The following is a 21,972-nucleotide window of genomic DNA, read 5'->3' on the forward strand; positions in this document are numbered from 1 at the left end:
TGTTATTTATGATTTTTAATATCAACCCTAACTTTACGTTATTTATAATGATTTTTAATATCAATCCTTAATTTGTTATTGATGATTTTTAAGATCAACTCTAACTTTATGAAATATTATTTACAATGATTTAGAACTATCCTAACTTTAAGAAATTATTTAATTATTCAAATTCTTCTAAATTTTTGTCTTTTGACAAACCACTAAATTCATTAAATCTTCATATTCATAATATCTTCCCTTTGAGGGTTTAAGACAAGTTGGAGATTTTTAAGAAAATTATTTTCAGAAATTCTAATTCTTCCTCAGTTTGCCTTCCTTAAGAAAACAGATAAGAACATTCTCAAGAAATGTTTTTGATGATACAAATATTCCTCCCTTTATTTTAAAGTTACAAAATAATTAATTTATTAATAATTAATTTTTCGTGAATCCAGCTCCAGAACTTTGAAGCTCTAAAGGGATACGAAGATAGTGTGAAATGAATTCATATGACCTGACCGCTGTATTGTAAGTTTTCTGAAGCGAAACGGTCACTCTGCATGATGAACAGATCAAAATCGAAGCCTTTATTCACATTCAAATCAAACCAAAACACCGATCAGCACATGCATACAAAGACTGCACTAAATATGATGACACAAACCTCAAAGGTCGTGACATGTGAGACATTTGGTCATGTGACATGCCAGAACCAATGAGATTTAATTTTAGTTGACATTTAAAGTCGCTGCCATTTTGGTTTAGTCTTTATATATGTGCAATGATCAGTTATTTGATTCAAAAATGAATAAAGGCTTAAATTTCAATCTGTCCATAATACTAAGTGATTGCGTATAGAAAAGAAGACTTTTTGGAGCTTGAAAGTTTCAGCTCCCTTTGATTTTCACTGGATGGGCGAAAACTGCTGAAACACACACATATATATATATATATTTTTTTTTTTTTTTTTTTTTGAAGAAGAATCATATGTTATTTTGTATGGACATGAGGATGAGTAAATCATTTTTCAGTGAACTAACCCTTTAAATACAAATGAGATTATCAGGAAACTCGAGAGTTCCCACGTTTGGTTGGGGTCTGTTTGAGACTGTCCCGTCTGGAAAAGCAAACCCATGCCTCAACCCTTCGTTCTTTGGGTGGAGTGGCAAACGTCTGGGCATAGAGTGAGGGTCTGGCGCTCCCTTCCATCCCACAGCGTTAACAGACTCCCGGCCACAGATTTACGGGAGCTGACGAGCGCATGGAAACTCGGCACGCTGGCCGGCGACCTTCTGCCATATTTCAGTTCGCTGTAGCGAATATCGTGACAAATGCGAGCCTAGCCACTCAAGGGGATCTCGCTTTCATAAGAGGCATAAAACATCCAGAAGGCAGGCTCCGCTTTGAGTTCGGGCCAACACTGGGCGCAGTGGGTATACTTCAAATTTTAGGAGTTGCCGTCTCAGACTTGCACTCATTTCCTGGATCCGAAATATTACGGCAGCGCCACATGAGAGGCTCAAAAAAACCCTTTTCTTGGACTGAAAAGCCCAGAATGGGTGCACAAAGCAGTTAAACTGAAATCAGGCATAATTTGATAGGAGATGTGACTCTCAGCCGCTCGGCCTCGAGGGACGCCAGTATGATAGGATCCCGGCAGTGCATGTGATAGTGTGCTGTGTAGATTTTCTCATTTGGCCAGGATTCCTCTGTTGATGGACACCTGTGTGCCGGGCTGGAGCCGACGGCACAGTTTCTGGGAGCAGGGAGCTGGTCAGGAGCAGGAAGCGGGACCGCTGTTCAGTTCTCGAAACCCAAACACATTGCGGTGGAAGGAAAACAGGAAGACGAAGGAAACTCAGAACAGAAGAATGTAATTAGTTGACAAACTGAAGTAATGGTAAATCAGGCACTCTGGTGATTGTTCAGACCAGGGATTCACAGTCGTTTTTGTCAGCCGATCCCCTTCGAAGTTAATATTTCAATTATTTAAAAACATATTCATATGTTCACAGTTCTCTGTTGACTGTTAATGGTCACATGACATGCAAGTAAACAAACTATTTTTTTTATATTTAAAACTATTATTTACTGTTTTTTTTTAGTGTTTTATTTCAATTGTTTTTTAATTATTCTTCTTCTTATTTGTTTTTTTGTTAATTTTACATTTAACCATAGTGACAAGTGCTAATTAAAATATTAATTAATATGTGGAACACAATTAATTTTTATTTTATTTTTTTAACAGAAAGAAATAAAAACATATATATTTAAAATATGGGTGTTCATCTGTCTTTCCTACACTTAACAATATTAGTTTGTGTTTGGAAGTATTAGTTAGTTTGTGTATGAAAAAAAAAAAAATTATTGAAAAAGTTTTTCTTTGAGGTTATGCATCTAAATAAAATGTATAATAAAGGGTATAAAATGTTGTCTTAATACAAAGAAAATATTTAAGACATTTATTATTATGTATTTAGATTTTTAAATATATATACTTAAATATTTATAAATTAAAAATATTTATGAATGCATATTTATAAATATTCTCAAATATATGTTATATAATATATGTGTTTGTAATTATATGTAATGTGTAATTATATTTGGTAAGTTGATATTCTGGTCATATTTTTTTCCAAGAACATATTACCAATTCCAAACCACTTCAATCTTAATAACTACTACTGACTTTGTATTCAATTATTTATAAGTGATATATAATCGTCCATGAAGGCTGGAAGTCAAAAACTCCTTATATTCAGGTGTGCCGAATTATTAGGCAGGTTTTGTTTTACAGATAAAATGAGCCAAAAAAGAGATTGAACTCAAGAATAAAAGTAAAACAAAATATGAAATGCCCATGAGAAGGATGCAATACTAATGCAATAGTAGAATTAGCAAAGTTAAGGCATGACCATTGGGCAGCGAAATGCTCACTGGGTCAGCACGGTCAGAAAACACAGGTGGAGAAGAAAAGACACATTAACTGCAAAAGAATTAAGAATTAATGTGAAGAATTAGGTGAGAAACTATCAGGAACCATTTATTCTCCAGCACCATCATTTTCCAGAACTGCAACCTTCCTGGAGTCTCCACAAGTGCAATGTGCCAGGTTCTCAGAGACTTTGCTTGGGCAAACAATTATTTAAAATGGCCCTCACTTAAGAATATCATGCTGAAGTGTTGTGAAATACATGAAAACTGATTTTTTTTATAGATTTTATTGACAGATAAGTTGAGAGTGACTCTTGAAGAACCAGCATCACATACATCCTCTTGTGCCACTGTTTGAAGAATTTATCAGAATCTGGCAGTAAGTTTTAGGAGCTCATTTTACTTCATCTCCTATCCTGAAAAGTCTGTCTTGCAGGATTGATTAAAAATGAGCTCCTAAAACTTACTTCCAGATTCTAATGATTAAATACAAAGTCAATAGTAGTTATTAAGATTGATGTGGTTTGGAATTGGTCAAATGTTCTTGGAAAAAAATATGACCAGAATATCAACTTGCCTAATAATTTGGCACACAGTGTGTATATATATATATATATATATATATATATATATATATATATGTATTTTATCCTTAAAAAATATATAGCTGCCTTAATATTTTCTCCCTCACAAGGGTATCATCAAATTTGGGGGTCCTTGAAATCAAAAAGCTTGAAAACCCCTGGGTTGTACCAGCATCACAACTTTTTAATTTATATCAACATGGTTGGACCATGAAATGATTTAGCGGAGCCAGGGCCGTCAAAACTTCAAACCACACATTTCGAAATGGCCAAAAGAAGCTGAGGCTCCAAAATGTGTGTCTAGGGACTAGGCAGGACCACGATCTGGCCCTGAAAACCACAAATTAATGTTTATTGTCTTATAAATACATCTTTACGAGTCGTTGGAGGACATAATGGACCCTGGTAGTTACTAGACCTCTGCTGATGTTGCCCGTCGTTGCTCCTCTTTTCCCTTTCAGACACCTGCACACACACACACACACACACACACACACACACACACAAAAACACACTCTTTTCTTTTCTCTGCCTCTGTTCTTCTTCCCATCTGTGTCTCTGCCAGCCTCACTGTGTGCCTGTGTTCTCTTGTTCCCCTCGCATGGGGCGCCTGTTTTCTCAAAGCGAGGCCGCCCTCCCCTCAACACTCGCCCCCTCCGAGGCCTGGCAGCCAGACAAGGTCAACATGACAGGATTTTCCCCCCTCCTTCCCTCTTTCTCTCACCCTTTATCTCCATGCGTTCCTTTGACTTCGCTCAGCTGAGCGGCAGGCTCCTCCCAAACACAAAGGGCCTTTCATCTTCTGTCTCCGTCAGAAAAAGCAAATAAGGGACAGAGCCATAGAGAGATGGGAGGAGCGCGTACGTATAGAGCTTCATCTCAGTGTGAGGGATGGACTGATAGTTTGGCATGCAAAACAACAAATAATGCAGCACAGTTGTTTGTAGTCGGATGTACAGTTCAGAGGCAAGCAGCTAAAATCAGAGCCACATTTATAGAATATACAGGTACATCTCAAAAAATTGTAATATCGTGAAAAAGGTTAATTTTTTTTGTCACTCATTTCAGAAAGTGAAACCCATATATTATATAGATTCGTTACACATAGAGTGTAAGCCTTATTTCTAAGCAATAAGCCTTAATTTCTTGAAATTTTGATGATTATGGCTTACAGATAATGAAAACCCAAAATTCAGTGTCTCAGAAAATTTGAATATTACATAAGATCAATAAAAAAAGGATATTTTAAACAGAAATGTCAGGCTTCTGAAAAGTATGTTGATTTCTATGCACTCAATATTTGGTTGGGCCACCTTTTGCATGAATTACTGCATCAGTGCGGCGTGGCATGGAGGCAATCAGCCTGTGGCACTGCTCAGGTGTAATAGAAGCCCAGGCTACTTTGATAGCGGCCTTCAGGTCCTCTGCATTGTTAGGTCTGGAGTCTCTCATCTTCCTCTTGGTTCAGGTCAGGCGAGTTTGCTGGCTAATCAAGCACAGTAACACCATGGTCATTGAACCAGCTTTTGGTACCTTTGGCAGTGTGGGCAGGTGCCAAGTCCTGCTGGAAAATGAAATCAGCATCTCCATAAAGCTTGTCAGCAGAAGGAAGCATGAAGTGCTCTAAAATTTCCTGGTATATGGCTGCGTTGACTGTGGACTTCAGAAAACACAGTGGACCAACACCAGCAGATGACATGGCAGCCCAAATCATCACTGACTGTGGAAACTTCACACTGGACTTCAAGCAACATGGTTTCTGTGCCTCTCCACACTTCCTCCGGACTCTGAGACCTTGATTTCCAAATTAAATGCAAAATTTACTTTCATCTGAAAAGAGGACTTTGGACCACTGAGCAACAGTCCAGTTCCTTTTCTCCACAGCCCAGGTAAGACCCTTCTGACGTTGTCTCTGGTTCAGAAGTGGCTTGGTAGCCATTTTCCTGAAGACATCTGAGCGTGGTGACTCTTGATGCACTGACTATTATTGTGGTTTCAAAGAACAAGAGATACCCAGAATTTATACTGTAGGGATGGTCATTAATTGAAACTCAAATGTAAATTTTCTAATATTTTGACATACTGATTTTTGATTTTCATGAGCTGTAAGCTCTAATCATCAAAATTAAAACAAAAAAACTTTTGAAATGTTTTACTTTACATGCAATGAATCTAAAATATATGAAAGTTTCACTTTTTGAACTTTTTCACGATATTCTAATTTTTTTAGATGTACCTGTACATAACATTTATATAATAGAGATATAAAGTTTTAAAATTATATATCGCAGCTATGTTTATTTATTTTTTTGCTAATTTTATTTGGCAATTAAGTTTTCTTAAAGACATAAGACTAGTTGTGTGCCCCTTCATTCATTTTAAGACTGAAACATTTTAATAGACTCCCTGATTTAGTGAAATTAGCGGCAAGTTGGATTCATTCCTGTGAATCCCTTCAAACCAATTGTTTCAATGAATCAACTGAACTCTGATTCGATTCATTTGCATCAAAACATAAAAAAAATGTTCACAGGTTTTCACATATTTAACTGTTTTCATTTAAATATGTCACTCAATATTTCTATTTAGCATTTTTTTGTTTTGTTTTATAGGCGGATATAATGAAAACATTGAAACAAACACTTTAGACTAGATATTTTACTGTTTTACTTCTTTATAAATACAGTAACTATGAGTAAATACATAAATATGACATTCAGTATCATCAAAAGGCTGAAAATATCAATATAACTTTCTGGCTGGTTTTTGGGGAAATGCAGTACTGTTTTTCAATACTGCAGTGGTTTTATTGCACATTTTTATTTGCTCATTAAATTTTCTTAAAGACATGAGGTTCGTTTCATGACCCTGCTGTCAGCAGATAGACATGGGACACAGAGGTAAGTACAATACAAACAACAGGTTTATTGAAAAGCAGCAGAGGGGAATGAGATGAGCAGTAAGTCCGGGTAAGCAGACGGGCAATGGGAAAGTCTCTTGGGGCTTATCTGAGTGTTAATGTACTTGTTTCTTTATCCAGGGGATAAAGAACAGTGGAGAGTGGAGACGGTGGAGCACAGGAGCGATGGAGAACGGGGATAGGAACACAGGAGCAACTGGTAGGTAGACAAAAGGTAAGTGGGTCAGGTTAGTCAACATAGAATGTTTGAGACCAGACAGTGAGTGAACAGGAGGAGTGCAGGGATATAGTGCTGACAGGTGGCGGTGATCAGAAATCAGGGGATTGGGATCTGGTGAGTGTCATTGGTGGAGACTGCGGTGACTGTGGTGACTCTCTGACAGTACCCCCTCCTCCAGGGGTGGCTCCTGATGCCCTATTATGGCGACGGGGTCGGCCACGGCCTCTGGGTGCGGAACGGTCAGGGTGGTTCTTGTGAAACTCAGCCAGGAGAGAGGGATCCAGCACATCATCCCGGGCCACCCAGGATCTTTCCTCCGGCCCGTATCCCTCCCAGTCAATAAGATATTCCAGGCGACCACCCCATTGCTGAGAGTCCAAGATGTCCTGCAGCCTGCAGACTAGGGGCTCCTTGATGATCTCGTGAGGAGGAGGTACTGCAGGCTCGACGGGTTCTGTGACAGAGGGAGAGACAGGCTTGAGGAATGAGACATGGAATGCTGGATGGATAAGATAATGTGCAGGGAGTTGGAGACGGAAGGTGACCTCATTGATCTGCCTCTCGATGGTAAAGGGGCCGATGTAGCGGGGACTCATCTTCCGGCAGGGCAGGCAGAGATGCAGATCCCGGGTGGAGAGCCAGACCTTATCTCCAGGACGATAGACGGGGGTGGCAGACCGACGGGCATCTGCATAGGTCTTGTGTCTCTGCACTGCCTGCTGGAGTTGGACATGAGCTGAGTCCCAAACTCTCTTGCTCGCTCGAAACCAGTGGTCGACAGCTGGAAATTCGGAGGGCTCTTCTGTCCAGGGAAACAGAAGGGGTTGGTAGCCGAGTATGCACTGGAAAGGGGTGAGGCCGGTGGTGGTTTGCTTGAGGGAATTGTGCGCATACTCAGCCCACGGGAGGAAGTAGTTCCAGCTGTGCTGGTTGTCATGACAGTAGGCCGAGAGACATCTCCCAATCTCCTGAATCTTTCGATCAGTCTGGCCGTTAGTTTGGGGGTTATACCCTGAGGTGAGACTGATGGTGACATCGAGGAGTTTGAAGAATGCCTTCCAGACACGGGAGACAAACTGTGGCCCATGGTCGGAGACGACATCTTACGGGATGCCGAAGGTACGGAAGAGATTATGGAAGAGGGCCTCTGCTGTTTCGAGGGCTGTGGGTAAACCCCGGAGGGGAATTAACTTGCAGGCTTTGGAGAATCTGTCAACTGCAACGAGTATGCAGGTATAACCTTCTAACTTGGGGAGATCTGTGACGAAGTCGACTCCGACGTGGGACCAGGGGCGACATGGAATGGGTAATGAGACTAATTTTCCGGCGGGTAAGTGATGTGGAGTCTTGGAGATGGCGCAGACTGAGCATCCACGAACGTACTGGGAAACATCCCGGGCAAAACCTGGGCCACTAGTACCGAGCTTGGAGGAGCGAGAGAGTACGCTGGCTGCCTGGGTGTCCAGAGCCCGGCGAAGCATGCAGGGAGCCCATAAGGGAAGTCCTCAAGGAGGTGGGCACATAGGTTTTGCCCTCTGGGCCTCCCAGCGGAGCGGGTTTGGTGATGGAGGCGATACGGATCTGTTCATCCAGGGCCCACCGGATGGGGCTCACAAGGACGGCTGGAGGGGAGTATGTGTTCAGGTGTGGAGGGTTCGATATTTCCAATATCGTAGTTCCGCTCCGCTGGGGAAAGCTTCTGGAGAAGTAAGAGCAAGGGTGGAGTCGGGGAGGCTCTCCATGGTATTGAGACAGCACTGCTCCCACGCCGGTGGTGGAGGCATCCACTTCCACTATGAATGGTAGTTGGGGTTCGGGATGTGAGAGGATGGGAGCAGTGCAGAAGGCCTCCTGGAGCTTCTTGTAGGCGGCTTGAGCTTCGGAGTTCCAGGACAGAGACTTGGGTTTCTGACGGAGCATGGAAGTGAGGGGGGCTGAGAGGAGACTGAAGTTCCGAATGAACCTCCGGTAGAAATTTGCAAAGTTGAGGAATCGTTGAAGTTCCTTTACTGACTGAGGCTGGAGCTAGTCCCGGATGGCTTGGACCTTCCCCTGGTCCATCTGGATCCCATCCGCACTGAGGATGTAGCCGAGGAACTGGGCCGTGGGGCGGTGGAACTCACACTTCTCAAGCTTCAGGTAGAGGTGGTGTTTCCGGAGTTGGCGTAGGACCTGCATCACGAGATGGTGATGTTCGGCCAGGTTCCGGGAGTAGATCAGGATATCGTCTATGTACACGATGACAAACCGGTGGAGAAACTCCCGGGAACACCTCATTCATAAACCCCTGGAAGATGGACGGAGAGTTGGAAAGGCCATACGGCCTGACCCGATATTCATAGTGCCTGAGGGGGTAATGAACGCCATCTACCACTCGTCACCTTCCCGGATACGAACGAGGTTATAGGCGCTCCACAGGTCCAGCTTCGAGAAGATGCGGGCCCCACGGAGTTCCTCGAGGGCGGCCGGGACCAGGGGAAGAGGATAAGGGAGCTTGACAGTGTGATCATTGAGGGTCCGGTAGTCGATGCAGGGCCGCAAGCCTCCTTCCTTCTTGCCCACGAAGAAGCTTGAGGTCGCCGGAGAGGTGGAAGGGGGCGAATGAACTGTTGTTGGAGAGCCTCCTTGATGTAATCCTCCATCACCTTGCACTCCGGGATGGACAGAGGGTATACTCGACCCTTGGGGAGTACAGCTCCAGGCAGCAAGTCGATGGCACGATCCCATGGCCGGTGCGGTGGTAACTTCGTGGCTGCCTGTTTGCTGAACACATCCTAGAACGCCAGGTAGTCAGATGGGATCGTCGGAACCTCACGAGGTTCGGGGTTCTCCACTAGGGTGGAATGAACTTGGAGCTTCAGGTTACTAACCAGGGTTACAGGGACGTTGGAGAGACAGTTTTGGATGCAGGTTTAGTCCATCGGAGGATCTCTGATCTGTGGATACAAGCCCTGACGGTAAGTAGTGAGTAGCGCTGCCTCGTTCCATCCACACGAGGCCACCAGAGTCCGGAACTTCAGAGTATAGTCACTGGCCGAAAAATCTCCCTGGCGGAGGCGGATGAGTTGGTCATCAATGGAGAGCGAGCCGGTAGATAGGCCGAAGACCTCCTTGAAGTGGGAAGAGAAAGCATCGAAAGAGTTAATTATAGTGGTCTGTGAGTTCCAGATGGCTCGTGCCCAGAGCAATGCTCGTCCAGTTAGCAGGGAGATCAGGAAGGCAACTTTAGCCTGTTCGCTGGAAAATTTATGGGTTTGCAGCTCTATGTAGAGTGAAACTTGGAGTAAAAAACCGCTACATTCAACCGCCTCACCCGAATAGTTTGCTGGGATGGCCATGGGACTGGCAGAGGCAGACTGAGGGTGTGTGACCGGAGAGAGAGCTGTTTGAAGAGCGCTGACCAGCTCTTCGAGGGGATCCGCAGCGGCGGGGTTCGGGAACTCCATCTCCGGTCGTCGGTTCTGGTCTGGTCTTCTGTCAGCAGATAGACACAGGACACAGAGGTAAGTGCAATACAAACAACAGGTTTATTGAAAAGCAGCAGAGGGGAATGAGATGAGCAGTAAGTCCGGGTAAGCAGGCGGGGAATGGTAAAGTCTCTTGGGGAGTGTTAATGTCCTTGTTTCTTTATCCAGGGGATCCAGAGGGAACAGCAGAGCGTGGAGACGGTGGAGCACAGAAGCGATGGAGAATGGGGATAGGAACACAGGAGCAACTGGTAGGTAGACAAAAGGTAAGTGGGTCACGTAAGTCAACATAGAATGTTTGAGACCAGACAGTGAGTGAACGGGAGGAGTGCAGGGATATAGTGATGCTGATTAGTGCTGACAGGTGGCAGTGATCAGAAATCAGGGGATTGGGATCTGGTGAGTGTCGTTGGTGGAGACTGCGGTGACTGTGGTGACTCTCTGACACCTTCTCTGTTTTGTGACTCATTTTAAGACTGAAACATTTTAATAGAGTCTTTGATTTAGTAACAAGCGGCGAGTTGGATTCATTCCTGTCAGTCACATCAAACTGATTGTTTCAATGAATCAACATGACTCTGATTTGATTCATTTGCATCAGAACATAATATAAAAATATAAGTTGCTAAATATTTGTTTAGTATTTTGTTGTTTTATTGGTGCATATAACAGAAACGATGAAAATAATGTCTTTGTGTTCATTTATTTATGCTTTTTAGATTGATATTTAGGCTAGATATTTCACAGTTTTATTTCTTAATACTTACACTAAATATGAGTCAGTGCATATATATGTCATATTGAGTACAATTCAGTTACAGTTTTTTTTATGTTTATGAAAACATCTTTTATATGCTCACCAAAGGCTGCATTTGTTTGGCCAGTAATACAGTAAAAACAGTAGTATTGTGAAATATTATTAAAATTTTAAATAGCAGTTTTCTATTTACTTTAAAATTTAATTTATTGCTGTGATCAAAACAGAATTTTCAGTCTTCAGTGTCACATGATCCTTCAGAAATCATTCTAATATGCTGATTTACTGCTCAATAAACATTTATTATTATTATCAACAGTTTTGCTGCTTCATATTTTTGTGGAAATCGTGATTTGTTTTTTTTTGACTAGAAATATTATTTATTTGAAATAGCAATCTTCGGTAACATTATAAATGTCTTTACTGTCAGTTTTTATTAATTGAATGCATCCTTGCTGAATTTAAATATTAATTTCTAATCTTACTGACCCCAAACCTTTGAATAATAGTAGAGGTATGGTCTAGTCCCTAGTTTCCAAAACAAAACATCTAAAAGCATGGTACTTTCTTGTAAGGCTAAATTCCTCCTAAGTAATCAATACAATGTCTCTTTATCTCATCAGCTCTTGCACAAAAGCAGTTTCAGTGAAGGCATTGAAACTTTAACACTGTTTTTCAACCATAAAGCTACTTACAGAAACACTCCTCTTGCTCACAGTTGAGTAGACTCTGATAATGAGCTACAATTCACTGTAGAATTAACAAAAAGTACCAAAGATTCCCATTCAAGCCATGTGCCAAAGTTAACAGAGTTACGAGAGCAGCGGGACAGGAAGACTGGAAAAGAGTCGTACCCTCTGATCACTTTATAATGAGGCAGAACGCACAAATATTCGGTTCAGCTTTCTTTCAAACTCAAGACATGCCGCTCGTGATGAACAGCTGCGGAGTAACTGCAGGGAACAGCGGATCATGGAAAGAAGGCGGCAGTCTCGGGCTCTCGCACACATTGACGGGAATGAATTTGCCCAGACACGGAGCCAAGCCCAGGCCCAGACTTGAGAGAGCCTCTTTTCTCTTTCTGAAATGCTTTACCTCCCACCCTGCCCTCTTTCTTTTCATACGACAGTCTTATGTGCTTATTGTGTTCCAGTCGCGTTATTGTGGCTGTACTGGAAGATCCAGGCTGTTGGTTTTGCAAGTAAATAATAATAAAAGCCAGCTGTGCTTCCAGTTTAACTGCTGAAGCCCTTGGCCCGTTACGATCCAGCGCGCTGCTTATTGCTAACAGCTTACAGTTGGAAAACAATGGTGGTGATGTTTTATTGATATATGACTGATTTTATGATATTTTAGCATTTAAGCATTTCAAAGGGTCTTTAAGATAATGAGGAACAAAAATTCAGACAAATATTTAAAAATTAAAGTATACACACACACACAAACACACACACACACACACACACACACACACACACACAAACACACACACACACACACACACACACACTATATATATATATATATATATATATATATATATATGCATGTGTGTAACTATTTAGTTTAAATAGATATTTATTTATTAATTTAAAATTTTAAAATGAAACTATATATATATATATATATATATATACACATATATATACAGGTACATCTCAGAAAATTAGAATATCGTGAAAAAGGACAATATTTTTTGTCACTCATTTCAGAAAGTGAAACCCATATATTATATAGATTCATTACACATAGAGTGAAATATTTCAAGCCTTTATTTCTTGAAATTTTGATGATTATGGCTTACAGATAATGAAAACCCAAAATTCAGTGTCTCGGAAAATTAGAATATTACATAAGATCAATAAAAAAAGGATATTTTAAACAGAAATGTCAGGCTTCTGAAAAGTATGTTGATTTCTATGCACTCAATACTTGGTTGGGCCTCCTTTTGCATGAATTACTGCATCAATGCGGCGTGGCATGGAGGCAATCAGCCTGTGGCACTGCTCAGGTGTAATAGAAGCCCAGGTTGCTTTGATAGCGGCCTTCAGGTCATCTGCATTGTTGGGTCTGGTGTCTCTCATCTTGACAATACCCCATAGATTCTCTATGGGGTTCAGGTCAGGCGAGTTTGCTGGCCAATCAAGCACAGTAACACCATGGTCACTGAACCAGCTTTTGGTACTTTTGGCAGTGTGGGCAGGTGCCAAGTCTTGCTGGAAAATGAAAAGAGCATCTCCATAAAGCTTGTCAGCAGAAGGAAGCATGAAGTGCTCTAATATTTCCTGGTATATGGCTGCGTTGACTGTGGACTTCAGAAAACATAGTGGACCAACACCAGCAGATGACATGGCAGACCAAATCATCACTGACTGTGGAAACTTCACACTGGACTTCAAGCAGCATGGATTCTGAGCCTCTCCACTCTTCCTCCAGACTCTGGGACCTTGATTTCCAAATGAAATGAAAAATTTACTTTCATCTGAAAAGAGGTCTTTGGACCACTGAGCAACAGTCCAGTTCTTTTTCTCCTTAGCCCAGGTAAGACGCTTCTGACGCTGTTTCTGGTTCAGAAGTGGCTTGGTAGCCCTTTTCCTGAAGACGTCTGAGCGTGGTGACTTTTGATGCACTGACTCCAGCTTCAGTCCACTCCTTGTGAAGCTCTCCCAAGTGTTTGAATCAGCTTTGCTTGACAGTATTCTTAAGCTTGGGGTCAACCCTGTTGCTTGTGCACCTTTTCCTACCCAAATTCTTCCTTCCAGTCAACTTTGCATTTAATATGCTTTGATACAGCACTCTGTAAACAGCCACCCCTTTCAGTAATGACCCTCTGTGACTTACCCTCTTTGTGGAGGGCGTCAATGGATCATTGCCAAGTCAGCAGTCTTCCCCATTATAGTGGTTTTCAAAGAACAAGAGATACCCGTAATTTATACTGTAGGGATGGTCATTAATTGAAACTCAAATGTAAATATTCTAATATTTTGAGATACTGATTTTTTACTTTCATGAGCTGTAAGCTCTAATCATCAAAATTAAAACAAAAAAAACTTTTGAAATGTTTTAATTTACATGTAATGAATCTAAAATATATGAAAGTTTCACTTTTTGAAATAAGTTACAAGAAAAAATTAACTTTTTCCCGATATTCAATTTTTTTTAGATGTACCTGTATGTGTGTGTGTTTAATTATATATATATATATATAATTAAAAATTAAACTATAATTGCATGTATGTGAAAGACCTTTCTCCACAAAGAGTCATAAACTCCTGACCTTTGACCTAGGGACTTTTTTTGGGCCTCTTTTCCTGTTCTGTTAATAATTTTTCTGTCAAATTTCCCCTCATTTTGTTGCAGTGGTTGTAAGGAGAATGTAAGTGGCTGAAAGACATAAAAAAAGACATAAAGTGGAAAGTGTGTGGACGCAGAACTCGGTCTGTTTATTTTGGAGGGCTTGCACCGGAGCACCAGGACTTTGGCGGCACAGAGGCGCAGGGACGGGTGGCGTGGACCATCCTCGCGTGTCCCGTGAAGGTGCCGAGGGGGAGAGAGAAAGAGAGCGAGGGGTCCTCGGGCTGGGGCGGGACTGGGCTCTGCACAGCAGGGAGGACGTGAGCGAAACGTTCCAAGAGGAAACGGTGAGGCCACGCTGTGATTAGTGGTTGCAGTTTAACTGCAGAAAAATGCATGGTCCAAGCCCAGCGAGAGAGGGTGGTTTCACTGGTCTCAGCGAGCCCGTATGACTCAGGGTCTCTGCACTACTAGCAGCCCTGGTGAAAGTTTGTTTACGCAGCTCTTTTCTGCACAACTGTCTTAAAACAACGTTTTGTGGCATTTCAAAGCATAAAAAAAAAAAAAAAAAAACGGCTTTTCCGGAACTTCAATAAACAGTCACATTTATGTATTTAGCAGATGCTTTAATCCAAATGGACTTATAGCACTGGAACAAAAGCCATTTGTCAAAGTGCCAACAATATTTATGCCAGGTTTATTAGACCACAGTTTTTCCTAGACTATTAAAATAAAGGTTTCACAAGGGAGTTTTCATAGAACCATTTTTGGTTCCTCAAAGAACCTTTTTGTGAACTGTTCTTAAAAGTGTTTTTCTTATCTTTTCCACTATAAAGAACCTTTAGTGTATTAAAAAGATTCCATGGATGTTAAACGTTCTTCATGGAACCATTGATGCAGAAATAGAACCTTTACTTTTTTTTTTTAAGTGTAAAAGCTGGAATTTTACCGGAATCTCTGATCATTTCAGTCTGGAATTCCACGTTCCGGTCTTTGTTAAATTCCCAGCCGAACTGACCTCCCCAGGCCCTCCTCCCACCTTTTAGCAAATGCTAAACATTTATTCCAAGTGGATGTCAGCTGTCTCTGTCCTGAAGTAATGCAGAAGACCATCTGAAATTCCCATCACCGAGACCATCTCATACTCTCAATACTCTCGATTCCATTGCCGAACCCTTCTGAGGTTGTAAATCTAGCCCACGTGGAGGATCATGGGTGTCAGTGTGAAGGCTGAATGCCCTGTATGGGTTGCAGCCTCTAAATACCTTAAGGGTTGTTTAATTGTGGCTTCAAAAAACCCATAAAGCAAATTACTTGGTGCTACTAGATATTTAACAACCACCAGAGACACCCAATAATGCACTTTTGGTGCACAGACAAGTAATTACCAACAGAAAATGGCACAAATAAAAAGTAACAGTTCACTCAAAATTCAATTCTGCCATTGTTTACTCATGTCTTTCCAAATCTGCTTTCAGAAGATGTTATCAAGAGTCCAATTCATCGTAATGGCGAAAGTCCAAAAAATGCTCTGAATAGATTTAAGTTTAATCTGATGGACACACAAAAATAAAGGTTCCAAAAGATGGTTTTCACAGTGATGCCACAGAAGAACCATTTTGAAGATCCACATTTTTCCAATTATAAAGAACCTTTTGTAGAATGGAAAGGTTCCATGTTTAAAGGTTCTTTATTGGCATCAGTGGTTCCACAAAGAACCTTTAACATTCACGGAAACTTTCCATTCCACAGACCGTTTTTTATAATAGGAATAGGTTCTTAAGATTTCTAAAATGCTCTTCACACTAAGAAGAAATGGTTTTCACCTAAACATTCTTTAGGGAAGCCAAACTGGCTCTTCTATGGCACCTTTTGGATAGAACATTTATTTTTAAGAGTGTGGATGTTAAAATTAAAATTTTGTCATCATTTACTCACCCTCATATCATTCCAAACCTGTATAACACTTCCGCCACCTCCCCACCCCAACCTTTTCTATATATATATATATAAAATGGTATTCTAGTGTTATTACCTTTTTAATTCCATGTAATTATTTTTAAACTAAACAAATTCAAGATAGACTTTAACATAGTGTTCTATAGACCCCTTTTTCTGTTAGTAAACATCGTGACGTTTTTCTGTGGGCTGAGCTTAGCTGGAGGCAGGAAGATTAACGCTAGCTATGAAGTCAGTTTAGCTTGTTATTTTTAATAATAACTGGAGAAGTTCCGATTTTACCTGCATATGTAAGGTATAGCTGCACTATCCAGAACCGCGATTGTTATTTGAAAAGGTTAACTTTAACGGACGAAGCCAGATTGGCCGACCCTCAAAGGATGGACGATCTGACAGGATTCCCTTAAGGTGTATAGTTAAGACAAACTCACAGTGTCTATCTAGTCATGAAGATGTATATATATTTCAATTTCAGCAGGCAACTATTTTTACAGCTACATTATTATTCCAAGCCACAGTTAATCACAACAATGTATATGCAATTACATATGATTAAGTATATAAATCGTCAGTTTGTTGTTTTACAGACATGCACACAGACATTATTTCATACACGACATAGTGAGATGCATAAGAATCTTTAGACGCGCCCATAACAACAAAAGACAATACTTTACTGAACCTTTTCTGATAAGAAATGTGTGCTGCAAATGCGAGCATTTTTGACAATCATTTCTGTCGCTTCTGCTCATTTTATCTCGTTTGACCACAGCTGTCGTCCTTTTTTTTTGTTTGGCAGTGGCATCAGTTATGCCTTAAAATTTCAAATTGAAGCCTTTACAACGTCGATTCGGGCACCCAACATCACAATAAGATGATGTTTTAAGCTCCTTATGCAGCCAAATCTTTTCTAAAATTTTCTAGAATTTTAAATTTCTTTGATATATTAATCATAACATTTGTGAGTTGAATATAAATATACTTGTAGTCTTAAGTTATCCCGGTTGAGAACCAGTGCCATAGAGTAACCGTTTTTGAGCTCTTAAAGGAACCATTTCTTTCTTAGTTTGAAGAACATTTTAATAATCCAGAGCCTTTTTCTACATTAAAGAACCTTTTGTGGAATGGCAAGGTTCCATGGATGTTAAGGGTTCTTTTTGTAACCACAGATGCCAATAAAGAACTTTTATTTTTAAGAGTATGAACAAAAAAGGCTGAAACCTGTTTTGAAAAATCTTCTTTTGTGTTCCACAGAAGAAAGAAAAAGCGCTTGGAACAACTTGAGAATGAGTAAATAATGACTGAAGATTTTCTTGAGAAGATTTTGCATATAGCGCACAAATTTTATGGAGCTTTTTTGGTTTTATAGACCCAGTGTTTGATCATGGTGCTGGTGTTGCACTGATTCATGGGTAAATCTCTCCCAAACATCTTCAAACGCAAACCAAACCAAGCACTCCTTTTGGTCTTTTGTCAAATGTTGTGTTTAGGCCTCGCAGCATGCACGCATAAGAACGTCTCCAAAGCCTTGTGTATTCTCTCCGTTTGGCCCCACGTTTTGAGTAAAGACCAGCCCAGGGCCCCTCTTTAGTCACTGAGCATTAGAGAGCGTAATGGGCATGAATTCACAGAAGCGCTTTAGGGTGGGTCATATTTGGCAAACCATTCTGAGCATCGAGAGGAACAAGCGGTATATTCACTGGCCAGACCCCTCACAAAAGTACGCCAAAGTCTCGGCGTGCCAAGATATGCAACGTTCAGCTCTGCTTTAGCTTATGGAGCTTCACTTCATATGTGAGCCAGAAGCCTTTCTTTCCAGTTCGTCTTTGAGCACATCGTGAAACAGGCGGCCCTATCGCGGAGCCGTCGGTTCACACGACGAAAACACAAGTCATCGCCAGCACACACAGCTGGAGGAGAGCATACAGTGAAGTAAGGACTCAGCAGCAATAATATGAGATGTTTGCACAGCGGCATAATGCAGAAAGCTGTGCACATATACACACACTGCTTGCTGTCTCTTAAAAGGCCTGGATTTCACCAAAGGATGCCACCTGGCCAGTTCGGGTCACTTTAGGGGCACCTCAATCCAATTCAAACAGTGATTTCAACAGTGCATGCATTTCTAAACAAAAAAGCACAACATGAAGAGGTCAAATGTCATGCAAACCATTGGACAAACTACACAAGCTTGGGCTTCAATGAAGGCAGTCACCTCTAGGCTCAACTAATAAATCAACCCCATGCACAAGCTTTATTCAAGAGCGTTTTTGTCCGAGATGCCCCTCTCGCAGTTGGTTAACTATGTCCTGGCATGCATCTTCTTTATCAATGGCCCCATGTGTAGCAGCCAATGAGGATGGGCTCTGTTCCAACCCAAATCTCAATGTGCTCACAATTAAGCGCAGGGACACTGGAATCGCCTAATTGGATGATGACTGCTTTATGTCCAAGCCTCAACCACTATGGACAATAACAGTAACTTTGCCAGAATGCATCATATTTGCATGCAATATTTCAGTTTTTTGCACATGCACCCTTCCCCATGTGAAGTGTTTCATTTGTATCCTGCACCATCTGAAGTATTTCTTGCCTAGAAATAAGAAAACGACAACAAACTCATCACATGATGCTAGATTTAACATGTGCCTCCAGACATTCTGTCTGCTATTAAAGTGCTTTAGTGCAAGCATCGTTTCTCATTCTTTGGAGGCACTACAGACGTCAACTGCTAAGAGACTGGGGCATAAACCGAGATCACGCTCTTGGAAAATAGGTCAGGGTCTTTCTGCTACCCTGAGTGACCGTGCTCACTGGACAAAACTAAATATGCATGCTTATATTGGCACAGCAATGCACTGGAGATCAATGATGCAAGGTTGCAGTGCCATCTGAGTTCATTAGACTGGCTTACCTTCTGTAAAACCTCCTGGATGTGTTATGGCCCAGCACTGGTCTCCACCTTAAACTTTCCAGAGGGGATGTTTGCTCCAATTCCCTTGGATTGCAAAATAAGGAGTCAGTTTTTAAGCAAGGCCCGGCAGATTATGCAAAAGGACCTGTAAGACACTGTCACCAGTGGCTGAATAATCTACTGCTGTCTGAAAGCATCAGACTGTTGTCTGGACACGCATGACAGTGTTCGGAAAAGCAGAAAACTCAAGACTTGCGAGGATAAAAAGGCGTCAATCCAGAGTGAATGCGACGGATTTAGTAGTTTATGTCAGTTTCAGGCCATGAGGATATTCTCATGAAGAAGAAACCCGTTAAATGCATATGTGTGTGTGTGTGTGTCAACACAGTGTCCGTACTGTTATTATCGACTATGGAATGACTGCTTAAGAACGATGCGCTAAAAAAACTAACAGAAACCGATCGGAGTGATCGTTGTCTTGGCATCAAGGTGCATCGCTTGCTGGCGGCGCTGGTCCAGAGGGGATTTTAATGGGTGGTCGTGCGCAAAAGGCGATGGAGAGGAGACGTCCCCCTTTTCAGCTTCGTGTCCGGATGGTGTCTCCGTGTCAGGTTCGCGGTTTCCTCAGGTCGTTTCTAGTCCCGGGGCCTTAATGTTGTCCTTGGAGACAGTGTGTGGTGAGGTGGGTCTCCAGCACCCCGGACTCAAGCCTGTCCGTGTCTCCTCTCCTCTCCTCGGGCGCAGCGGGCGGAGGGATCAGCCCTGACTGACTGTGACTCTGCCAGCTCAGCGCATGTGTGCTGCTCCGCCCCATCCAGCGCTGAGGAGGCCGGCCTGGGCTCCCATCCAAACAAACTCCCCTCCCTTTCTCCCTCCAGCGCTCTCAAGATTTTTATTGGCATGGTAATAAAGCTTTTTATCGACGAAGCTTTAATAAACATTACCTCCTTAGACCCTTTCCTCAGATCTATTCATTTTGCTCTAGCACAAAAATATATGTAAGTTATATAATATTAATATAGTGATTAAAATCAATACTTGCAATATGTTTCTTTATTGGAGTATTACATCATGTATAATTATATTATAGATATATATCATATATTTTGAGCATGTAATTGAATTAAATTTAAATATTTTAATTATTATAGTTTATATTTATATAATTATTTACACAATTATTTTAAAATAATTTAATCATTATTTTATAATAAATAATATTAAAAACATTTGCTGTGTTTCAAGCAACAAAACAAAAATTTGAATAATATAGAATTAAAAAAATTGAAGAAATATTATGTATAGTACTAAGATATATATACATACATATAAATTATAATGAATATAATAATATATTTGTATAAAAATACTGATACTCATATTGAAAATGTAAATGAAAATAAAAATTCAAAATGCCGAAACATCATTTACTCACCCTCATGTCATTCCAAACCTGTATGACTTTGGTGGAGCACAAAAGAAAATATTTGGAGTCAAATACCCATTGGACTCGATTGACTTCTATTGTATGCACTCTTAAAAACAAAGGTTCCAAATGCAATGATGCCATTGAGGAACCATTTCTGAATACAAGAGTAGTCAGTAGTAAAAAAATAAAAAAAATAAAAATGAACATATATCTAAAAAAAGCAATTTTACACTCAGGGAACACTTTCTGAGGTTTCATCTTGGAGGTAAATATGAGCTTTTGCTTGATTTCAGCTGAACGTTTTTGTGGTGGCTGGTGAACGGACCTTTATTTAAGTAATTAAGCCACAAGGGGAGCACTATATCATAACAAGGATTTAATTTGCCGTATTTGTATACATTTTGTTGAGCTGATCTGTATTATGATCTTCAGTTTCCAGGCTCATTAAAGTTTGATTTTACTAATAGTCTTAATAAGCCTTCACAGAATACCATAACATCATATTCTCACACACCCTAATGGTTTACTTTATTTTACCCGTTATTTTTTTTTTTATATTTTCCTTTTCCTTTTGTAATATATCTCCTCTAATCACCAAAATCTCAAAGGCAGTTTTGATTGTAGTAGAGCTGAACTGGGTGACCACTAGATGGCAGCTGCTCAAAGCAACACAGCTACTCAGCATGAGGACAAAAAGAAAGAAGATATTGTTTCTGTGGAATCAGACGGAGAAACGGACTGAAAGCAAAACAACTATGTGACCTCGGACCACAAAACCAGTCAGTTTTTCAAAACTTAGACTATGCCTAAATAAGCTTCTAAATAAGCCGAGATACAACTATTTGAAAAACTGGAATCTGCAAAAATTCAAAATATTGAGAAAATCACCTTTAAAGTTGTCCAAATGAAGTTCTTAGCAATGCATATTACTAATCAAAACTTAAGTTTTGATATATTTACAGTAGGAAAATTACAAAATATCTTCATGGAACATGATCTTTACTTAATATCCTAATGATTTTTGGCATAAAAGAAAAATCTATAAATTTGGACCCATACAATGTATTGTTGGCTATTGCTACAAATATACCCCAGCGACAAATTTCTTATTATAGTTGAGCATATGAGCTAGGCTACTAAAACCTGTAATACAAGATCTAATTTTGCAGTGACTATAATCATTATTTTAAGTATGACTATTAACCTCTCTACATTAGCAGCTGTTTTAATATATTACATGTTAATTAATTGTTTTTTTTTTCAAATAAAGCTTAACCAACATCTAGACTATTATTTAATATTATGTATTCTATTGAATATATTTACTATTATTTAACTTTGACATTATTTATATAATAAATAATGACCTTTCATGACCTTTCTCCTTTATAGAGGGTTCAGTATGTTTCCTAAACCCAATCTGTTCATATATATATATATATATATATATATATATATATATATATATATATATATATATATATATATATATATATATATATATATATA

The 21,972-nt window shown here is 40.3% G+C and overlaps 1 protein-coding gene across 1 annotated transcript in view; it reads right to left on the minus strand.

Annotated features, from left to right (window-relative positions):
* Positions 1 to 19,833, minus strand: part of LOC306868890 (zinc finger protein GLIS2-like) — a 50,047-nt gene extending 30,214 nt beyond the window's left edge. The window contains exon 1 of the mRNA XM_079415348.1: positions 19,035 to 19,833. The gene's annotated coding sequence lies outside the window, so the exon portion shown is untranslated. The remainder of the gene's footprint in view (positions 1 to 19,034) is intronic.
* Positions 19,834 to 21,972: the final 2,139 nt, after the last annotated feature.

The sequence above is a fragment of the Barbus barbus genome (genome assembly GCF_936440315.1).
Source record: "Barbus barbus genome assembly, chromosome: 4".
NCBI classification, from domain to species: Eukaryota; Metazoa; Chordata; class Actinopteri; order Cypriniformes; family Cyprinidae; genus Barbus; species Barbus barbus.